Here is a 21901-nt window from a genome sequence, read left to right as displayed (position 1 = left end):
TTCCTCAATGCCCCACATGAAAGACGGAATTTAGTGATCGTGGTGCTGGAGAGCCAATGGCAACTCCACCATAGCCATCCCTGGACCCTGCCCCCAACTCTCAACCTGAGTTAACACCGAACAGGTGCTTACCTGGTTGCCGATGAGGCCCTGGTTATGATCAGAGTATTTTCCCACATCCGTGAGCTGTTGGTCAATTAGAGGCTGACAACTCTCCAATAATGACAGTGCCACTGGGAGCTGTGGCACCTGCCAGTACTGCAGCAGGCCCAGGCTGATGATCATCACTGGAACCTGGAGTGAAGGTAGGCGAAGACGGCTCCACCAAGCCAGGCAGCGAGCCACCTGTGAGGCTGGGAGGAGGTGAGTCATTTTAAAGGGAAGGCTGTGATCTTCACAGCACGGTGGCACAGTGTTCAGCACTACTGCCTCACAGCTCCAGGGGCCCGCGTTGGATTCTTACCTTGGGTGACTGTGTGGAGTTTGCACATTCTCCCTGTGTCTGAATGTGTTTCCTCTGGATGCTCCGGTTTCCTCCCAAAGTCCAAAGATGCTAAACTGCCCCTTAGTGTCCATTGGGTTAGTTGTGGTTATGGGGTTACAGAGATAGGGAGTGGGGTGGGCCTGGGTGAGGTGCTCTTTTGGAGGGCTAGTGCAGACTCGATGGGCTGAGTGGTCTCCTTCTGCACTATAGCGATTCTATGATACTATCTGGGAGACACATGCCGTCAGCAGGCCTCTTTGTGTACAGGCTGTCAAACCCCCCACAAAGCTCCAGGTGTTCTCACCTGGGTTAATTTGGCAGATCGTCCGCATGGCCTGGCCCCTCACGCCACTGGCCGAATGTCAGCAACGGTGGGATGAGGCTTGTGAAGTAAGATAATTAGCCATCATCCACAAAGGACCATCGGCGTATCTCTCTATTAGACAGAGCCAACTGGTCACACAGCTTGACGGCAGCCACCCTAAAAGCATGTGGCAAGGCAGGTCACCATCAACTACCACAACTGGTGCAGGGATTGAACGTGTACCATTGACACCATTCAGCATCATACTCTAGCCAACTGAGCTAACCAACACCCAGTATAAGTAGCCACTTAAGAGTTGGCATCCAGGCAGAAAGGCCATCCATGACCCTCCCCGTCCCGGGGGGGAATTGGGAAGGTGATGAGGTCTCCGCACTACACCTTCTCGCTTGATTATATGGGCCTCCATGTGGGGTGTGCATTAAATTCTGCTCTGAGCCTGGGATATCTTTAATCCACATTAATTTAGCAACTGGCTACATTAGAGCTGTCTGCTTGTGGCTTTTTACAGCTTTGTGGACTCTGTTTTCACTTGATACTGCCCTTACGTGGCACACAGAAGATGTTTTCAATTTTTGGCCAATTACAATCTTCAGCAGGACAGTCGAGATTATCCTCGTAAGGAGTTAACTCCATCCTCTGAGTGCCCTGACCAGAGACAGGCTATTTGATGTATTTAATAAATGTACAGGGTCGTTCTACTCAGTTAAGGGGACAACATTGTTAATCACAGAATTATTGAAGTCTGCCATTGTTCCACTGGTCACTTTTGGCTTTATGGACAATATTTTATGAGTTAGTGCACCTGGTGTGTAGACTAATGTGAAATATGTTCAAACGTTTCGTGGAAAAATTCTTCTGACTTGATGCCAGTGTGGTCTTGCCGTGCGCCAACTTTCACTACACCCTCCCCCCCCCACTTCCCCCGAAAGAGCAAAAGACTGACATTCTTTTATGTTCATTGATAACCTCAAGATATCCCAAAGTGTGGTGAATGTGGTAATGTAGGAAAAGTGACAGCCAGTTCACAGAAAGCACGGTCTAACAAACTGCAATGAAACAATCACAAGGTATTCTTGGTCAAAGGCTAAATCCAGAGATGGATTGTGTCTGCATCAGAGGGAATACGTCATTCTCTATCCAACAGCCCAAGGGGTGATGGCATTTTCCGGCCATTCTAACCCCCTCCCCCCACCTCAGTACATTTCCCAACGCAGTGGGATCTTCCTGCCTCGCCGATGACTATGGTTTCTTGCGTGTTCCGCACCCTCCGCTGCTGGGGAACGCGCTGCGGTGGGTCGCCATCGGCAGGAACGGAAGACCTCACTGGCGGGAAGGGCCGGAAAACGTTGGTCCCTTGTGTTTTCTAGGATCCGAACAGTTGCAATCATTCTTTAAATCCTCTACCAGCACTGCCAGGGTGCATTCGGGCTTTACTATCACTGAAATAGCAACAGTTGAGATTGGGTTGAAGTTAATATGTTAAAATGTGGTAAAGCGTCGAACCTGTTCTATTTCGTCTTCCCAAATTATTAATAATTTTGAACAGATGGTGAATTAACATCTCTGGGCAGGAATAAAATCAGATTATTATTCACACGCAAAGAAATTATCTGGTTAGTAAAGATAACCTGAAGCACCATCCCCGCCCCCACCCCGACTCCCCCAGTCCAATCTTTCATGGAATTGACGACAAGAGAAGTCAAATACGCAGAGACTGATAACGAGAGCGGGGAAAGGGACAAGAGCTGATGTGATGAATGGGCTGACTCCGAAGAGGATTTAGATGATCATAGAATCATAGAATTTACAGTGCAGAAGGAGGCCATTCGGCCCATCGAGTCTGCACCAGCCCTTACAAAGAGCTCTTTACTGAAGCCCACAAATCTACCCTATCCCCGTAACCCAGTAACCCCCACCCAACATCTTTTGGATACTAAGGGCAATTTATCATGGCCAATCCCCCTAACCCGCACATCTTTGGACTGTGCGAGGAAACCGGAGCACTCGGAGGAAACCCACGCAGACACGGGGAGAACGTGCAGACTCCGCACAGACAGTGACCCAGTCTGGAATTGAACTTGGGACCCTGGAGCTGTGAAGCAACTGAGCTAACCACCGTTGCTAACTTTTGGTTGGCTCTTAAATGTTGCTCGTTGTGTCTTTACTTAATTTGCTCTGTTTCTATAACCTTTGCTCTAGAGTCGCCAGGTATCTTTATGATACCACCACGAGGTTCAAGTTCAAGTGCTGATCAATAACTCAATACACCAGTTAGTAAGTTTCAAATCAAAACACATTTATTATACACAGTCAATCACTACTCATGTATAAAACTCTACTTACTAGACTATCTCTGACACTAAAAGGCCTATACTTAGCTTTGGAACTGGCCCACCAGGTCAGGGGAACAAATGGCTTTTCATTCGATTCTGAGTCTGCAGGATTCAAAGTTGGTATGGACTGGTAGCTAGGAGTGCCTATCTCGTAGCCTATCTCGTAGACTTACTTGGTTGATGCAGCTACTAGGCAGGTCACTGTCAAAGGTTGTTTCGAGCTGCTGAATGACCCTGCCAAGAAAGACGAATTGAACTTGGGGACTCTATTTTATCGTCCCCGGGGGCTTCGCCATTCGGGGCGGACCCCGTACCTGGTTCCGAGTGATTGGACTAAATTCTGATCACTTGGATCGATTTCTCCAATACTGGAGCTATTCCCTGATCGCTGGGAGGTTCCTAAGTGTCCGTTGGCCTTCCTTTGTCTTGGCTCCTGCTGGCGCCGAGAAGTCTGGCTTGGCCTTGTTTACCTTAACTGTTTCCAATTGTTCCCGGGGATCGCTCATTAATAGGTAGATGGTTGTTAGTTTCAGTGCTGTCTGGGTTCCTGCAAGTTCTGATATACAGGAAACTTTGCACCTGCTGTTTTTCCTGCGTTGACTGAATTTCCCTGCATTCTTAGCGGATCTCCATTTTCAGTCGGGAAGTGGCTATGCTACCCACCTCCAATGATGTTGAACTGCATTGCCAAACATCTTGCTAAACCCGCATTACAATTAAGAGAGTAAATGAATAATGTGCCTCTCTTACCCAGATGAAAAATGTCCTGGCATCAGAGAGTCCCGAAAGACGTGCTTGTTAGGTGAATTGGACATTCTGAATTCTCCCTCAGTGTACCCGAACAGGCGCCGGAGTGTGGCCACTAGGGGATTTTCACAGTAACTTCATTGCACCGTTAATGTAAGCCTACTTGTGACACTAATAAACATTATTATATTAGGATGATGCACCTCAATTGGCAGCTGGTCACTTATTCTTTTCCTGACAAAACACAGGTCTGTTGCCTCCAGTTAAGTGAGGAAAACTAAATTTTTTACATCAACAAACATTCTTTTATTCACCATTTAACAAAACCAAAGTCAGTTAAATTTATTCACATTCGTCAATCCACTTGCAATGTTGCATTGGCATGGCAGTGCTGCCACCCAGTGGACATCACTGAATCCACACCTGTATTTAATACAATTCCAACATTACCCAGTTTAAGCTTTACCTTCCCACAGTATAGTTTTGCAGTGGTAAGTTTGTATGTGCTCCTTTTGCTCCGCTAACAAGTGCCCATCATCATGGGAACTTGGGTTGGAGCACTGATTGCAAACATACAAACAGTAAATGGATAGGTAAATAATAATAACAATCTTTATTAGTGTCACAAGTAGGCTTACATTACACTGCAATGAAGTTACTGTGAAAATCCCCCAGTCGTCACACTATGGTGCCTGCTTGGGTACACAGAGGGAGAATTTAACTAACAAGCACGTCTTTCGGGACTTGTGGGAGGAAAACGGAGCGCCCGGAGGAAACACACGCAGACACTGGGAGAACTTGCTGACTCCGTACAGACAGTGACCCAAGCCGGGAATCGAACCCGGGTCCCTGACGCCATGAAGCAACAGTGCTAACCACTGTGCTACCGTGCCGCCTTGGACTCTCCAGCAAGTCCCACAGAATGGTTACACCTTGCATGTTGATATATTTATATACGCTTCCCATCCAGTTGTCATAATATACACCAGTAAATCATGGTGCAGACACACACTGATGGACAAACAGTGGGACCAATCAACACACACAACACGGCAGCCAATCACCAGTGAGAGCACACGCACTATAAAGACAGCGGGCATCAGAGTTCCCGCTCATTTGAGCTGCAGCTAGCTAGGAGGATAGAGCTCACAGCCTGCAACACATTCACCATGTGCTGAGTCCATCGACTGGTTAGGACAAGGCAAAGGTCTTTAGTTAAAGCTAGTATCGTGTTAAGCCACAGTCAGAGTATGTTAAACAGTTAATGATTCAATCAAATAGTGTTGCACTATTTCAAGTACTGGTGACCTGTATGTTTTCCACGGATCCAGAACACCCAACACAACATGATACCAGCAGTGGTGGGATACTAGCACTTCTTAGACCTACCTGTAAGTGATCTGCCTTCTGCCAGCATTCCGTCATCCTGCAACATGGACAACGTCAGCCCGCCGCCACCGCTCCGCATCGCCGGCAACTTCGGGGCCAACTGGAAGATTTTCAAACAGCGCTTCCTCGAGGCCACAGACAGGGAGGACACCTCGGATACCAGGAAGATTGCTCTCCTTCTCTCCACGGCCGGAGACCATGCCATCCACATTTTCAATTCCCTCACCTTTGTGGATGATGTAGATAAAACAAAGTTCAAGACGGTCCTCCTCAAGTTTGACACTCACTGCAGCGTAGAGGTGAATGAAAGTTTTGAGCGCTACGTGTTCCAGCAGCGTTTGCAGGGTAAGGCTGAACCTTTTCAATCCTTTCTCAAGCACCTCCGCATCCTTGCGCAGTCTTGCAGCTACAGGCCCACCTCCGACTCCATGATACGCGGCCAGATCGTTTTCGGTGTTCAGTTGGACCCCCTATGACAGCAGCTCCTCAAAGTAAAGCAGCTCACCCTAGCGACCGCCATTGAGACCTGTGTCTTACACGAAAACGCTACGAGTCGGTATTCCCACATCCAAGCGGCTGAAACGGCAAGGCAAGGTCCCCACAAGGCGGAACGGGTCCAAGTAATTGAGCAACTCCAGGGCCTCAGCCTGGATGGGGGCGGCCATTTTGCGCGCTTTTCGTGGACTCCCATGCTTGTGTGCACCAAACGAGGGGACGGCGATGTCAAAGAACGTAATGCACAGGCGTGCAGCACGCACAACCGCACCACGCATGCGCGGTGGTGCAGCGAACGTGCTGGCGCTACGACGTGTGGCAACTGTGGCTCCGCCCATTTAAAACGGCATTACCCTGCCAAATCTCGACAATGCCTACGATGTGGCAGACTTGGCCACTATGCTGCCTGCACCCAATCAACACACACAACACCGCAGCCAATCACCAGTTGGAGCACACGCACTATAAAGACAGGGGGCATCAGAGTTCCCGCTCATTCGAGTAGCAGCTAGCTAGGAGAACAGAGCTCACAGCCTACAACACAGACATTCACCACGTGCTGAGTGCATCGACTGTTAACCCACAGTCAGAGTATGTTAAACAGTTAATGATTCAATAAAATAGTGTTGCACTATTTCAAGTGTTGGTGACCTGTATGTGTTCCACGGATCCAGAACACCCAACACAACACCAATAACATGTGACATGTTGAGGGATTGGAAGCAGACCTAAATCAGGCCTAACATAATTTACAGCAGTAATCCGATGACGTCTCGAATTGATTTAAGTTGTCATGTGTTTCGATTTGCTGACAATGCAAAGCTAGGTAGGAATATGAACTGAGGAGAACACAAGTAGGGAGCAAAGCGATATGGATGATTTTGTGAATGGGCAACAAGGTGCCATATGAGTATAATGTAGGGCTCTTCACATTGACCGCCAGAATAGAAAAACAGAATATTGTTTACAAGGTGTGAAACTTGTAAATGTTGTGCGTGAATGTTTTGCCTGTTGGGTCTGCGCACTCGGTGGGTCAGGAAGGGGACGTGAAATGCGTTCCTGGCCGTGGTCAGTCCCGGATCACAATTTCATGCTAGCTGTCCAATTAGCGAGCATCCTGTGTGAAACGTACACCTGGAAGGCTGAGTGCTGCTGGGGAAGGTGGGACGAGGATGGGTGCGGAGAAAAGGGAGGGTGCAGGCTGGCCACACCAATGTGCTCTGTCCGGGGGGGGGGGGGAGAACCACTGCGGAGCCGTCTCAGGAAGCATCTGGCCTGTGAAAAACAAATTGTGATAGAAAATCTAAGCAAAGTGTGTCTAGGTAGCGCATTCAAACACAGACCTCAGTCCCCAGATACTTTCAGCCCAGACAGTACATTCCGCCATGGATAGAGGTGAAGCAAAAAGGCTGCCCTGTCACTAGGCCCACCCACCAACGGTAAAAGCAGACATGCCGCATAAAATAGTCTTTAATTGGCCCTTAAATGGGCTAAATTGTCTGCTGATTGTCTGCAGGCCCACTTTAACTCTCACACACACCCGCTGACTGGAATATCGTGCAAGTGAGCGATGACATCGGGAGGAATGTCCAAAGTCTTGAAACGTGACAACACACGCTATCGGGCGTGCCCGCCCATGCAATGTAATATCCTGGCCTTGGCGTTCAAAGAGTCTTGGATGTATTCAGTAAAGGAACACAGAGGTGGGATTAGCTGGCTCTCCCCCCAACGACGGGACCTGCCAGTTGTGCTAAAGACGACCACCGCCCCCCCCACCCCCGGGCCCGGTTCCCTGGAGCGGGAGTTGCAAGCCATGCAAAAGGCCATAGACATCGTCGGGAACAGAAGGTCTTGCCAGTGGCCAATGGCGAGCTGCCTCCATTGCCAGAAACACACCGGGATGTTTGGTGGGGATCGGTGGGTGGGTAGGGAGGCAGGAGAGTAGTGCCTGTATTAAGGAGTACTTGGAGATGTCAGAATTGTGAGGGATTGGAAGGAAGGACAGGGGGTTGGGGGGTGTAGTTGGGAGATCCAGTGGGGGAGAGTTGCGAAGTCAGTAGTGTAGTTATCCAGGCGTTCGAACTGGTTTTAAACCTTCTAACTTTTCCTGAGTAACTATTCTGGCAAGTTAGTCAGAACCGCCTGAAGTCACCAGAGTTGCAGAGAGTTGAAACTTCCTCAATAATTCCCATGCAGTTTTTTTGTGGGCGCCTCCGTGGGGTCCTGCAGCACACCTTCCAGTACCTCCGGGGTATGACCATCCGAAAGATGGAAGATCTGGGCCCATGTCTACAGCTGTAGAAGCAGGAAGTTCAACCCAACTGTTGTTTATACTCCACGTGAGCTTCCTCTGAATTTACCTCATCGCATCCCATCAGCATATTCCTTCCTCCTTCTTGTGCTTATCTCGCTTCCCTTGAAACGCACTGATGATATGCCATATGGTAACAGGCTGCACATCCTCAGAACTAAATACCTTTCTCTTGAATTCATTATTGACTTGTATATCAAGGCAGCAAATTCTGGAGGTAGGCAGTGCTGACAAAACTAAACTTATTGTCATCCCCTGGTAAAAGTGTGGTGTTCCAAGCATTTTTTTTCATGGATCTGAGCAGTCAACATCAAATAATGTGGAAGTGTCATGTGACGTGTTGGCACGTGACATGTCGGCACAACCATCTAGAGTTGGAATGCTCCCTGACCTGAAGCACCTGAGTGAAAAGCAGGTGTTTTTCTCAAAATATACCATCGGCCATCTTTGTTACAAATTGCCTGCCATGACTGCTGGGCTGAGATATCTACCATTGGGTAAAGGTGGTCAAGACTCTTCTCTGATTAAGGACATAAGGAGGGACAAGGTTATCAGTCCTTCCCTATCTTACCTGCTCTCCAGCGCCTTTCTGAGATATCTATGCTACTCTAATTCTGAGGTTATTCATGAAGGCCCAGCCTTCTCATCTTTTACCCCCCCACCTGAGGTGTGGTTATCCTCAGGTTAAACCACCACAAGTCAGCTCTCCCCCTCAAAGGGGAAAGCAGCCTATGGCCAACTGGGACTACGGAGACTTTACTTTTACCTTACTCTAATTCTGGCTCTTGCACATCCAAGATTTTAATCGCTCTAACACTGGAGGCTGTGCCTTCAGATGCCTGGGCCCTGGAATTCTCTCTTTACACCTCACTATCTCCCTACCTCTTTCCTCCTTTAAGATGTTCTTTAAAGTCTACCGCTGACCTTCCGACGTAGATTTTGATTGTCTGCCCTAATATGCCCATATGACGTTTAGTGTTGTGTCTTGGTCTGGATTCTCCGGTCCCCCAACCGCATGTTTCTCAGTGGCGCAACGTGCGCTGTCCCCAGGATTCAAAATTCCCACCGCTTGTCAATGGGGTTTCCTATTGAAGCCACACCACCAGGAAAATTGAGGTCAGGGGTGTGTTGCCGCCGGGAACAGGGAATCACAAAGGCGGAGAATTAGAACCACATATTATCCTGCCGGGCAAAAGGAGGCCATTTGGCCCATCAAGTCTGCCCCGACTCTTGGAAAGAGCATCCTACCTAGGCCCACTCCTCCACCCTGTCCTCGTAACCCCACCTAACCTTTGGACACTAAGGGGCAATTTAGCATGGCCAATCCACCTAACCTGCACATCTTTGGACTGTGGGAGGCAACTGGAGCACCCGGAGGAAACACACGCAGTCACAGGGAGAACGTACCAACTCCACACACAAGGCCAGAACTGAACCCTGGTCCCTGGTGCTGTGAGGCAGCAGTGCTAACCACTGTGCCACCGTGCCCACCCTTGTTTTTATAATACCCCAGTTCAGCACCTTGGAATGTTTTATTGCACTAAAGATGCAATGTAAACACACATGGTTGTACCAGAGTACTTCAGCGTGTAACCAAGACTGAGATTTCTCCTGCTGCGCTGTAAGAGTGGTGCCTTTTTATTTGGAAGACATGTTAAAACCAAAATCATGTGTGGATGTAAAGAATCTCATGGAAATTTTCCAAAGATGGGAATGGAGTTCTCCTGGGTCCTGGCCAATAGTTACCCCTTTACCAGCATGACCAACATAGATTAATTGATCATTCATTTCACTGATGCTTGTAGGACCCTGCAATGTGGAGCAAACTTCTATGCACAGTGATTATATGTTAATAGTAATTCATTGCCTGGGATGTTAAAGGTACTTCATGAATACCATTTATTTTATTCCTTTTCATAGTTGAATTACCTTCTAGCCGTTCAGTACACAGACCTATTTCTGAAGAACAGTCATTCAGCAAGGTGCCAAACTCCCGGTTAAGGTTGGACCCATATTTCAGCATGAGTCAGCACTTTCAGGAAAGGAGTGGAGAAAAACGGAGAAAAAGAAAATAAGGTCTCTCTGATCTTTTTGGGTTTTTGTAGATTTTTGAGACCAATTCTGTCGACTCAATCCGCCTGAAGACAAATTACAAATAAATTACATTGTTTGCACAGTCGACAAAAGGACAAGGTTACAATGAATGGTCACAACAATCATAGAACCTTTTCTAAAGGGTTATTTTCTCGGTTAATCAAAGGGCCCTTTGTATCAAGCTCTATGCCAATAAGAATAAGGGAAGTGTACAATTTCTTGTAATATTTAGTAATAATGTTTGTAAAGGTCAGTGAAACAGAAACTTTACAACTTTATAACTTTCTAACGTTACAAGTTATAAAACAATGGTTATTACTCAGCAATCCTCTTCCACGTCTTGTCATGGATGAGCCATCCGCAGGATAATTTCATTGGATTACACTAATTTTGTTTGAACAAGATCAGATCTGCCAATTTGAATTAGATGTCCACAATCTTAGAAAAAGCACATTGTGATTTATGCGCAGCTAATGTATTTCTTGATGTTCCTGCCAACAACGAAAAAACAAGTTCAGGTGGGTAATGAGGAAATGAAAAGCTGAACGATATTGGCGGCAATCCCCTTCCATTCACCAACAACAATTGGAGTTAATTCGAGCTGAGCTGCTCTCAAACTTGTGCTCAGAAAAACAGTTCAGGTCCCAGTTGTCTCCGGTACTTTGTCCGGTACTTTGTCCTCCTTGAACACAGGTCGAGGTAACAAGAGGTAACAAGAACATGTTGAGGTAAATGAAACCTCCGAGAGTAATGAAACAGAAAATGCCGGACAATCTCAACAGGTTTGACAGCATCTGTGAAGAGAGTTTTGGGCTCAAAAGAACCTTCCGCAGAAATTCTTCTGCCGCATTTTCGGTTTTTATTTCAGATTTCCAGCATCCGCAGTATCTTCGTTTTATTCTCGGAAAGCAATTGTGAATTGCGGAGTGGTGGGGCAGCACGGTGGCGCGGTGTGGCCTTACAGCACCGAGGACCGGGTCCGATCCCGGCCCAGGGTCACTGTCCATGTGGAGTTTGCACATTCTCCCCGTGTCTGAGTGGGTCTCACACCACAACCCAAAAAGATGTCCAAGGTAAGTGAATTGGCCACGTCAAATTGCCCCTTAATTGGAAAAAAAGGAATTGGGTACTCTAAATTTATACAAAGAAAATTGAGGAGTGGCACACACCTGGGTGGTAATGCCAGTTCTGCAATAATTTCTCCTGTTTGACAAATAACTTGCAATTTTGTTTGAACAAGATCCGATCTGCCAATTTGAAATAGGTGTCCACAATCTTAGAAAAAGCAAGTGTTCCTGATTCAAAGCAAAGAAACCCTTCAATGTGTTTCATTTGCCTGACAGCAAAGCCAAGTTCATGTACCATTGTGACTTTGCCTGAGGGTTAAATGTAAACGTTGGGAAGAATTTATGTCGTCCTCTGTTCCAGGACTTTGATTGCTGATGGAGGTCTTGTTAAGTTTTAGTCACTGCCTTGTGTTTAGTCTACCTCACAGTTTGTGTAACACCTGCATAGAACTGAACACGGGTTCCTTGAATTGGCCCTGAGCAACCGCCAGGTTATTATGTCACTGTTTGAAAATGCCACCAACCCCTTTCAAATAAAAACTAATGTCTTTTTTAAAAAGAGGTCAAAGGAATGTCATGCTAATGTTGCAGAACGCCATTTAAAGGCTATGATGTGGAGATGCCGGCGTTGGACTGGGGTGAGCACAGTAAGAAGTCTTACAACACCAGGTTAAAGTCCAACAGGTTTGTTTCGAATCACTAGCTTTCGAAGCACAGCTCCTTCCTCAGGTGAATGAAGAGTTGGGTTCCAGAAACCTAGCCTAAAGGCTCGGTGGTATTAATTTCTTTGGTGGCTGTACACCTACAAACCATGAATTATGATATTAGCAGATAACACCGAATGTGCTTGCATGAGATTCACTGCCCTCTATCTTCACACAGACGTAACTCATTTAAAATGTGTTTGTGCCTCTATTAGAGTTGGCACAAAAGAATGCCACAAGCAATGTTATAAACTTTCCGTTGTAAATCTCTTCAGCAGTCAGGCCGAAGTATATGTGCATAACACATTAAATGCATCTGTGAAGATTAACTCTTGAACACTATTTTGAGCAAAGTTTGATAATATTTACCATAAGAATGCATGGACAGTTATCAAGCAGAGGAAAACAACAGAGGAATTCTGACCCCATGATTGTTCGAAGTCCTGCATCCCTGAATGCGGGGATGTTGTTTCTGCTGGCTAGGGGGGGCCTGGATTAAGGGGTCGAGATCAAGTCTCAGGATATGGGGCAGGCCATTTAGGACTGAGATGAGGAGACATCTATTCACTCAGAGGGTGGCGAAGCTGTGGAATTCTCTACCACAGAAGGTTGTGGGGGCCAAATCATTGAATATATCTAAGAAGGAAACAGATAGATTTCTAGACTCTAAATGTGTCGAAGGGTATGGGGGGAGAGTGGGAGTATGGTGTTGAGATAGAAGACCAGCCATGATCATGTTGAATGGTGGAATAGGCTCGTAACGGCCACATAGCCTACTCCTGCTCTTATTTTTCTATTTTCTCTTGTTCTGGATTCCCCTACCAGAGAAAATACTGGCCAAAATATTGCGAGCCCTTTGGCAACAGAATTGGGTGGTGAGAAGGCTGCCACAATAGTGAGGAAGGCATTGGGGGAAGTGTCCGATGTCTTCCTCTGCCATGTCATATTGCCAGTGGCAGATACGTTGGCCGATTGGCTGGCCACTGAGAACCCAATTCACCCACATTAGTGGCCAATTAAGAGCCGTTTCCTGCCTCCACAGGAGGATATGAAATCTAGGTGGGTAAATTGAGTTGAGGAACAGATGAGTAGCAATCTAGTAAACTAGCAGAACAGGCATTGTAGAACGAATGGACCATTCTTGTGGTCCTCTAACTGTTCTTCTTCATCCCCTATATCAGGCATCCATCTGAATGTAAAACTACATAAACCCCAGAGAGTAACTGATTGGCGTATCTGCTCAAATGGTAGAGTGAGGTAGCTACAGATGGATGTACTAAGCGCCATCTGTCGGTATAATTTCAGAGACCTGCTGACACAGCAATGGCTGTAATTGCAGCTATAATCTGCAGTACGGTTGAAGAGGTAAGCCCTCGAACCAGTGTTTTTCAAACTTTTTTTGCCCGGGACCCATTTTTACCAACCAGCCATCCTTCAGGACCCACGCCGGCCGAACATCGGGACCCATGCTGGCAGACCTTCAGGATCCACGCCGGCCGAACATCGGGACCTACGCTGGCCGACCTTCAGGATCCACGCCGGCCGAACATCGGGACCCACGCTGGCCGACTTTCAGGATTCACGCCGGCCGACCTTCGGGACCCACGCTGGCCGACTTTCAGGATTCACGCCGGCCGAACTTCGGGACCCACGCTGGCCGACTTTCAGGATTCACGCCGGCCGACCTTCGGGACCCACGCTGGCCGACTTTCAGGATTCACGCCGGCCGAACTTCGGGACCCACGCTGGCCGACTTTCAGGATTCACGCCGGCCGACCTTCGGGACCCACGCTGGCCGACCTTCAGGATCCACGCCGACTGACCTTCGGGACCCACGCCGGCCGACCTTCGGGACCCACGCTGGCCGACCTTCAGGATCCACGCTGGCTGACCTTCGGGACCCACGCTGGCTGACCTTCAGGAACCACGCCGACTGACCTTCGGGACCCACGCCGGCCGACCTTCGGGACCCACGCTGGCCGACCTTCAGGATCCACGCTGGCTGACCTTCGGGACCCACGCTGGCCGACTTTCAGGATTCACGCCGGCCGACCTTCGGGACCCACGCTGGCCGACTTTCAGGATTCACGCCGGCCGACCTTCGGGACCCACGCTGGCCGACCTTCAGGATCCACGCTGGCTGACCTTCGGGACCCACGCTGGCCGACTTTCAGGATTCACGCCGGCCGACCTTCGGGACCCACGCTGGCCGACCTTCAGGATCCACGCTGGCCGACCTTCGGGACCCACGCTGGCCGACCTTCAGGATCCACGCTGGCCGACCTTCGGGACCCACGCTGGCCGACCTTCAGGATCCACGCTGGCCGACCTTCGGGATCCACGCCGACTGACCTTCGGGACCCACACCGGCCGACCTTCAGGATCCACGCTGGCCGACCTTCGGGATCCACGCCGACTGACCTTCGGGACCCACGCTGGCCGACCTTCAGGATCCACGCTGGCCGACCTTCGGGACCCACGCTGGCCGACCTTCGGGACCCACGCTGGCCGACCTTCGGGATCCACGCTGGCCGACCTTCGGGACCCATGCCGGCCGACTTTCATGACACGCCATTTTCTTTTACCTTTAATGCGAGAGCTGATCCTGGCCTTATATTCCATAGTCTAGAGAAGCAAAGACTGAGAATGACCTTATTGAAACTGGCATTATTCTCTCAGGACTCTACAAAGCAGATGCAGAATGTAAGTTTTCCTCAGATGGGTGGTTTACAGCCTGGGGATATAGTCTGCAAATTACAATGCGACGATTTTAGGCATGGATGAAGAGGAATTACTTTACTCAAAGTATTGTGAATCTTTTTAATCTCTAAAAGTCACTATCAAAGAGAATTCAGCAGGCTCAGTCAGGTGCAGGAAGACTGAATTGAATTTAAATAAAAATCTTCTCCTGGGTCAGCGCGCTGACGTCAGGAGGAGGCCATGTTTCTCTCTGGGTTCCGGGCAAGCGCACTGATGAGCAGGCATGCATGAGCAGCGTGCCCGCATTTTTAAAGTGGTTGCAGCCTACATTTTTAAAGCCACTCGCAGCCGCCATTTTTAAAAGCTGTTGCGCCTGGATTCACGCGATCGGAAATGACGGGATGGATGACTCCACGATCCTCTCAACACCCACCTGCGGGTCGCGACCCACACTTTGAAGATGCCTGCCAGCAGCCAGAGTTACACATGGGGAAGGGGGCCAACGCCCTTGCTTTTGCTTCCCTAATCGTACTCCGAAGAATCCTGCTCGGCTGGTGATCGGCAGCACCACCCACAGCTGCAGACTGGCTCGCTGACCTCTCGGAATTTCTCCACCTGGAGAAGATTAAGTACGCCACCCGAGGGTCAGAGGAAGGCTCCCTGGATACTTGGGGGCAGTTTGTCGGTCTGTTCCAAAACCTGTTCGAGGCCAGCAACGAGGAGTAACCTAATAAGATTTTTTTTTAATATATTAAAACACCAAGATAGATGAGTTACCAAAAGACTGCGCAACCCGGGGGGGGGGGGGGGGGGGGGGGGGGGGGGGGGGGAAGCACAGCCGAAGCGGGGGGGGGTGGGGTGAACGGGGAAGGGGGAGGAACAATAGACTGATCCAGAGGGCAATGAAAGGCACGTAGGGTCAGTTAAACGAAGGACAAACTAAACCTCTGTATAATAAAGGAAATTAGCGCAGGCGAGAAAAATGTGATGTGTATATACAACTGTTTATAAATATGAGAAATGCCAATAAAAAGATTTTTTTTGAAAGAAAGAAAATGCCTGCCTCAAACTACCAGAGCCTGCACCCATACCTTTCTTTTAATTTTTTTGAGGGTCAATTTAGCGTTGCCAATCCACCGACCCTGCACATCTTTGGGTTTTGGGGGTGAGACCCACACAGACAAGGGGAGAATGTGAAAACTCCACATGGACAGTGACCCGGGACAGGTTTCAAATCCAATGGAGCGTTCTTCCTATTTCAGCACTGCTGCTCTATGGAGGACTTGGAGAAAAGTGGATTCTAGGGGAAACGTGATGTTTTCCCAGGTGGATAAGGAACCCTCACTCACCAACATGTGGAGGATGTGGGAACTTAATATCAGGATTTTGACTCCAAGGGCATAACAACAACATTTTCTGTAAATGTACATTGGTTGGGAACTCCAAGATTCCATCTCTGTTTTCCTCTGAGGGGATGATTCTTCATCATGATCTGGACACCAATGACACCTGTCACCACAAAAACTATGGGTCCTGACAATATTCCGATAAGAGTACTGAAGGCTTGTGCTCCAGGACTTTCCGCAGCCCTAGCCAAGCTATTACAGCTGTTCCAAGCTGTTCCAGTACAGCTACAACACTAGCATCTACCCAGCAATGTGGAAAATTGCCCAGTTGTGTCCTGTACACAAGAAACAGGACAAATCCCACCTAGCCAATTACTGCACTATCAGTCTACTCTCCATCATCAGCAAAGTGATGGAAGGAGTCACCAACAGTGCTATCCAGTGGCACTTACTCAGCAACAACCTGCTCACAGATGCTCAGTTTGGGTTCCACCAGGGTCACTCAGCTCCTGATAGTTCAACATGGCCAAAAGAGCTGAATGCCAGGAATGAAGTGAGAGTGATTGTCCTTGACATCAAGGCAGCATTTGACTGAGTATGGCATCAAGGAGCCCTATCTAAACTGGAGGCAATGGGAATCAGGGGGAAAGCTCTCTGCTGGTTGAAGTCATACCTGGTACAAAAGAAGATGGTTGTGGTAGATGGAGGTCAAGCATCCCAGCTCCAGATCATCACTGCAGGAGTTCCTCAGGTTAGTGTCCTAGGCCCAACCATCTTCAGCTGTTCCATCAATGAACTCCCTTCCATAATAATGTCAAAAGTGGGGATATTCGCAGATGACTGCACAATGTTCAGCACCATTCGCGACTCAAAAACATAAGAACTAGGAGCAGGTGTAGGCCATCTGTCCCCTCAAGCCTGCTCCGCCATTCAATAAGATCATGGCTGATCTTTTTGTGGACCCAGCACCACTTACTCATCCGCTCACCGTAACCTTTTATTCCTTTACTGTTCAAAAATCTATCTACCTTTGCCTTAAAAACATTTAACGAGGTCGCCTCAACTGCTTCACTTGGCAGGAAATTCCACAGATTCACGAACCTTTGGGTGGAGAAGTTCCTCCTCAACTCAGTCGTAAATCTGCTCTCCCTTATATTGAGGCTATGTCCCCTAGTTCTAGTTTCACCCGCCAGTGGAAACAATCTCCCTGCTTTTATTCTATCTATTCCCTTCATAATTTTATATGTTTCTATAAGATTCCCCTTCATTCTTCTAAATTCCAATGAGCATTGTCCCAGTCTACATAGTCTCTCCTCATAAGCTAATCCTCTCAACTCTGGAATAAACCTAGTGAATCTCCTCTGCACAGCCTCCAGTGCCAGTACATCCTTTCTCAAGTAAGGAGACCAAAACTGTACACAATACTCCAGGTGTGGCCTCACCAGCACCCAAAACAGTTGCAACATAATCTCCCTGCTTTTAAACTTCACCCTTCTCCCAATGAAGGACAAAAATCCATTTGCCTTCTTAATTACTTGCTGCACCTGCAAACTAACTTTTTGCAATTCATGCACAAGGACACTCAGGTCCCTCGGCACAGCAGCATGCTGCAATGTTTACCATTTAAATAATAGTCAATTTTGCTGTTAGTCCTATCAACATTATTCCTATCATATTTATCAACATTGAACTCCATCTGCCAACCTCCTCAGATGATGAAGCAGTCCATGTCCAAATGCAACAAGACCTGGCCAATGTACAGCCTTGGACTGACAGGTGGCAAGTTATATTCATGCCACACAAGTGCCATGCAGTGACCATCTCCGATAAGAGAGGATCTAACCACTGCCCCTTGACATTCAAAGGCATTACTGAATTCCCCACAATCAATATCCTGGGCATTACCATTGATCAGAACCTGAACTGGACTAGCCACATTAATACTGTGGCTAAGGGCAGCACGGTGGCGCAGTGGGTTAGCCCTGCAGCCTCACGGCACCGAGGTCCCAGGTTCGATCCCAGCTCTGGGACACAGTCCGTGTGGTGTTTGCACATTCTCCCCGTGTTTGCGTGGGTTTTGCCCCCACAACCCAAAGATATTTATAGAAATAGAAATAGAATTTACAGTGCAGAAGGAGGCCATTCGGCCCATCGAGTCGGCACTGGTCCTTGGAAAGAGCACTCTACCGAAGCCCACACCTCCACCCTCTCCCCATAACACAGTAACCCCACCCAACATTTTTGGACACCACGGGCAATTTAGCATGGTCAATCCACCTTACCTGCATATCTTTGGACTGTAGAAGGAAACCGGAGCACCCGGAGGAAACCCGTGCAGACACGGGGAGAACGTGCAGACTCCGCACAGACAGTGACCCAAACTGGGAATCAAACCTGATGTGCAGGGTAGTTGGATTGGTCACGCTAAATTGCCCCTTAATTGGAAAAAATGAATTGGGTACTCTAAATTTATATTTAAAAAAAATACTGTGGCTATTAGAGCAAGTCAAAGACTAGGAATCCTACAATGAGTAACTCAACTCCTGACCTCCCCAAAGCCTGTCCACCATCTAAAGGCACAAGTCAGGGAGAGTAATGGAATACTTTCCATTTGCCTGGATGAATGTAGCTGCAACAACACTAAAGAAGCTCAACACCATCCAGGCCAAAGCAACCCACTTAATTGCGACAAAACATTCAATCCCTCACCACTGATGAACAGTGGCAGCCTTGTATCATCTACAAGTTGCACTGCAGTAACTCACCAAGGTTCCTCAGACAACACCTTCCAAACCCACGATCACTATCATCTAGAAGGACAAGAGCAGCAGATACATGGGAACCCCACCACCTGGAAGTTGCCGTCCAAGTGATTCATCACCCTGACTTGGAAATATATCGCCGTTCCTTCACTGTCGCTGGGGCAACATCCTTGACCTTTCTCCCTCACAGCACAGTGGGTGCTACATCTCAGGAACTGCAGTGGTTCAAGAAGACAGCTCACCACCACCTTCTGAAGGGCAACTAGGGATGGGCAATAAATGCTGGCCTAGCCAGCGATGCCTAAATTCTGTAAATGAATTAAAAAAAAGATATCTCAGACCAGTGAATTGGCCAGACGCAACAGAACCAGGAGGAACAGGAGAAGAACAAAGAACAGTACAGCACAAGAACAGGCCCTTCGGCCCTCCAGGCCTGTGCCCATCATGATGCCTTAACTACAAATAACCTTCTGCCCTTATTCGGTCCGTTTCCCTCTATTTCCTCCCTATTCATGTATCCATGTTGCTAATGTTGCTATTAAATGTTGCTAATGTGCCTGCTTCCACCACATCCTCTGGCAACACGTTCCAGGTACCCACCACCCTCGATTTGAAAAACTTACCCCGCACATCTCCCTTAAACTTTCCCCCTCTGACCTTGAACCTGTGTCCCCTTGTAATTGACACGTCAAACCCTTGGAAAAAGCACCTGATGTCCACCCTGTCTATACCTCTCATAATTTTTTAGACCTCTATCAGGTCTCCATTCAGCCCCCTTCTTTCCAGTGAAAACAATCCTAGTTTATGAAACCTCTCCTCAGGAACTCCACAACATTGACGTGGTGACGTCTTCACGTGATCTGATACCTGGGCCAACAGCTCAGCTACTAGTACACCGTGAGCTTCCGAGGCTAACAGACAGTCAGAATCTGTATCTGGTGAGCTAATGAGCTGCAGCCACACAGAGGCCAAAGGTTAGTCCTTGTGCCAACTCCCCGAGGCTGAGGTCAGAGCTGGATGCCACTGCAGGGGACTTCAATGGGCCATCATCCAGGGGAATGCTCATGTGCATTGCCCTGTTGGGGATGAACCCGCTGTCTTCCCTGGGAATGACCCACTCTGTTGCCACTCAACCAGTGCCCTTTCAATCAGACCAGACCACCCTGCTAGCCTACTGCAGTCTGAAGTCAGTCTTCCATTCTGAAAGATCATTCACAGTCTCCCCCAACGATTGTCAGCTCCTTCCAGCAGCCATGCTGCAGTCTCTGGGGTAGAACTTCAAAGGACACCAGACCAAAAAAAGGCATCCCCAAGATGGAGAAAATGCACAAATGTGAATGGTTCTTTGCTACTTGTATATTTGAACCTGTTATATAACATAGAACATACAGTGCACAAGGAGGCCATTTGACCCATCGCGTCTGCACCGACCCATTTAAGCCGTAACTTCCACCCTATCCCTGTAACCTAATAACCCCTCCTAATCTTTTTGGTCACTAAGGGTGTTTATCATGGCCAATCCACCTAACCTGCGCGTCTTTGGACTGTGGGAGGAAACCGGAGCACCCGGAGGAAACCCACGCAGACATGGGGAGAACGTGCAGACTCCGCACAGACAGTGACCCAGCGGGGAATCGAACTGGGACCCTGGTGCTGTGAAGTCACAGTGCTAATCACTTGTGCTACCATGTTGCCCAGAGAAAAACCACCCGTCCCTGGGTGGGCTTGAACCACCAACCTTTCGGTTAACAGCCGAACGCGCTAACCGATTGCGCCAGAGACAAGCTCCATAAAGATGCTTTGTGGTTGTTTTTGATGGTGACTTTTATTGTTCAGTGTTGACCAGGGGGCCATTATGATGAGGAGTGCAAAATGAATGTGATTGTGAGAAATGGGGACTCTTTGTTGAGATGGTGAAGTTACCGAAGTGGATGCAGAGCCAAACAAATTCCCTCTGACAATTTATTCACTTACGCGGAATCCTGGGGGCCTCTTCCCCTTCTCCTCCTGTTCCTTCATTTCCTTCCTCCCTCCAGTCAGAACTTCCCCTCTCTGACTCCACCATTATCTTTTCCGATCTACCCCTGACCAGGAAGTACTTCTCCAACCACTGCTCCCCTCCCTGCCTGCATCAGGTAGTCCCCATCCCTACTAACTGCATTCGGAAATTGGTAAAAGCAAAATTGCCCCCAAGGAACCCAGCACATTGCTTCTACCACCTGTAACACCACCGACCTGCGATTTGTGGTGGAGCTCTTGTGTAACATCATTGTGGAGCATCCATTTAACATCTTCCAGCCTAAGCAGGGGATGTACCTGAATGCGCTATTCGACTGCAACAACGTCGTCCCTGTGACACAGGAAGTGATAAGTGGCACAATGCTCCACTGGAAAAACAGGCACAGCTAGAGCAGCGTGACCTCAATGAATTTCTAGCTATTAACTGATTATCTCATTGCTGTTTGTGAGGCCATACAGTGCTCATATTGCCATCACATTTCCTATATTATAACAGTGACTACACTCCAAATATTACTTCATTTGTTGTTGTGATGGGAGACTTCAACTTCCCCAATATTCAGTGGGACTCACTTAGTGCTAGGGACTTGGACGGGGCAGAGTTTGTAAGGAGCATCCAGGAGGGCTTCTTACAATATGTAGATAGTCCAACGAGGGAAGGGGCTGTACTGGACCTGGTATTGTGGAATGAGCCCAGCCAGGTGGTAGAAGTTTCAATAGGGGAGCATTTCGGGAACAGTGACCACAATTCAGTACGTTTTAAAGTGCTGGTGGACAAGAATAAGAGTGGTCCTAGGGTGAACGTTCTAATTGGGGGAAGGCTAATTATAACGATATTAGGCACGAACTGAAGAACCTAGATTGGGGGTGGATGTTTGAGAGTAAATCAACATCTGGGAGGCTTTCAAATGTCAGTTGAAAGGAATTCAGGACCGGCATGTTCCTGTGCAGAAGAAGGATAAATACGGAACATTTCGGGAACCTTGGATAACGAGAGATACTGTAGGCCTCATCAAAACGAAAAAGGAGGCATTTGTCAGGACTAGAAGGCTGGGAACAGACGAAGCCTGTGTGGAATATAAGGAAAGTAGGAAGGAACTTAAGCAAGGAGTCAGGAGGGCTAAA

General features: G+C 48.2%; 1 non-coding gene across 1 annotated transcript; it reads right to left on the bottom strand.

Annotated features, from left to right (window-relative positions):
• Positions 1 to 20467: 20467 nt before the first annotated feature.
• On the bottom strand, positions 20468 to 20539 carry trnan-guu (transfer RNA asparagine (anticodon GUU)). Its single transcript has one exon. It is a non-coding gene; the product is annotated as a tRNA-Asn (tRNA).
• Positions 20540 to 21901: the final 1362 nt, after the last annotated feature.

The sequence above is a fragment of the Scyliorhinus torazame genome, chromosome 6 (assembly GCF_047496885.1).
Source record: "Scyliorhinus torazame isolate Kashiwa2021f chromosome 6, sScyTor2.1, whole genome shotgun sequence".
Classification (NCBI taxonomy): domain Eukaryota; kingdom Metazoa; phylum Chordata; class Chondrichthyes; order Carcharhiniformes; family Scyliorhinidae; genus Scyliorhinus; species Scyliorhinus torazame.
This window is presented reverse-complemented; position numbering and strand designations above follow the sequence as displayed.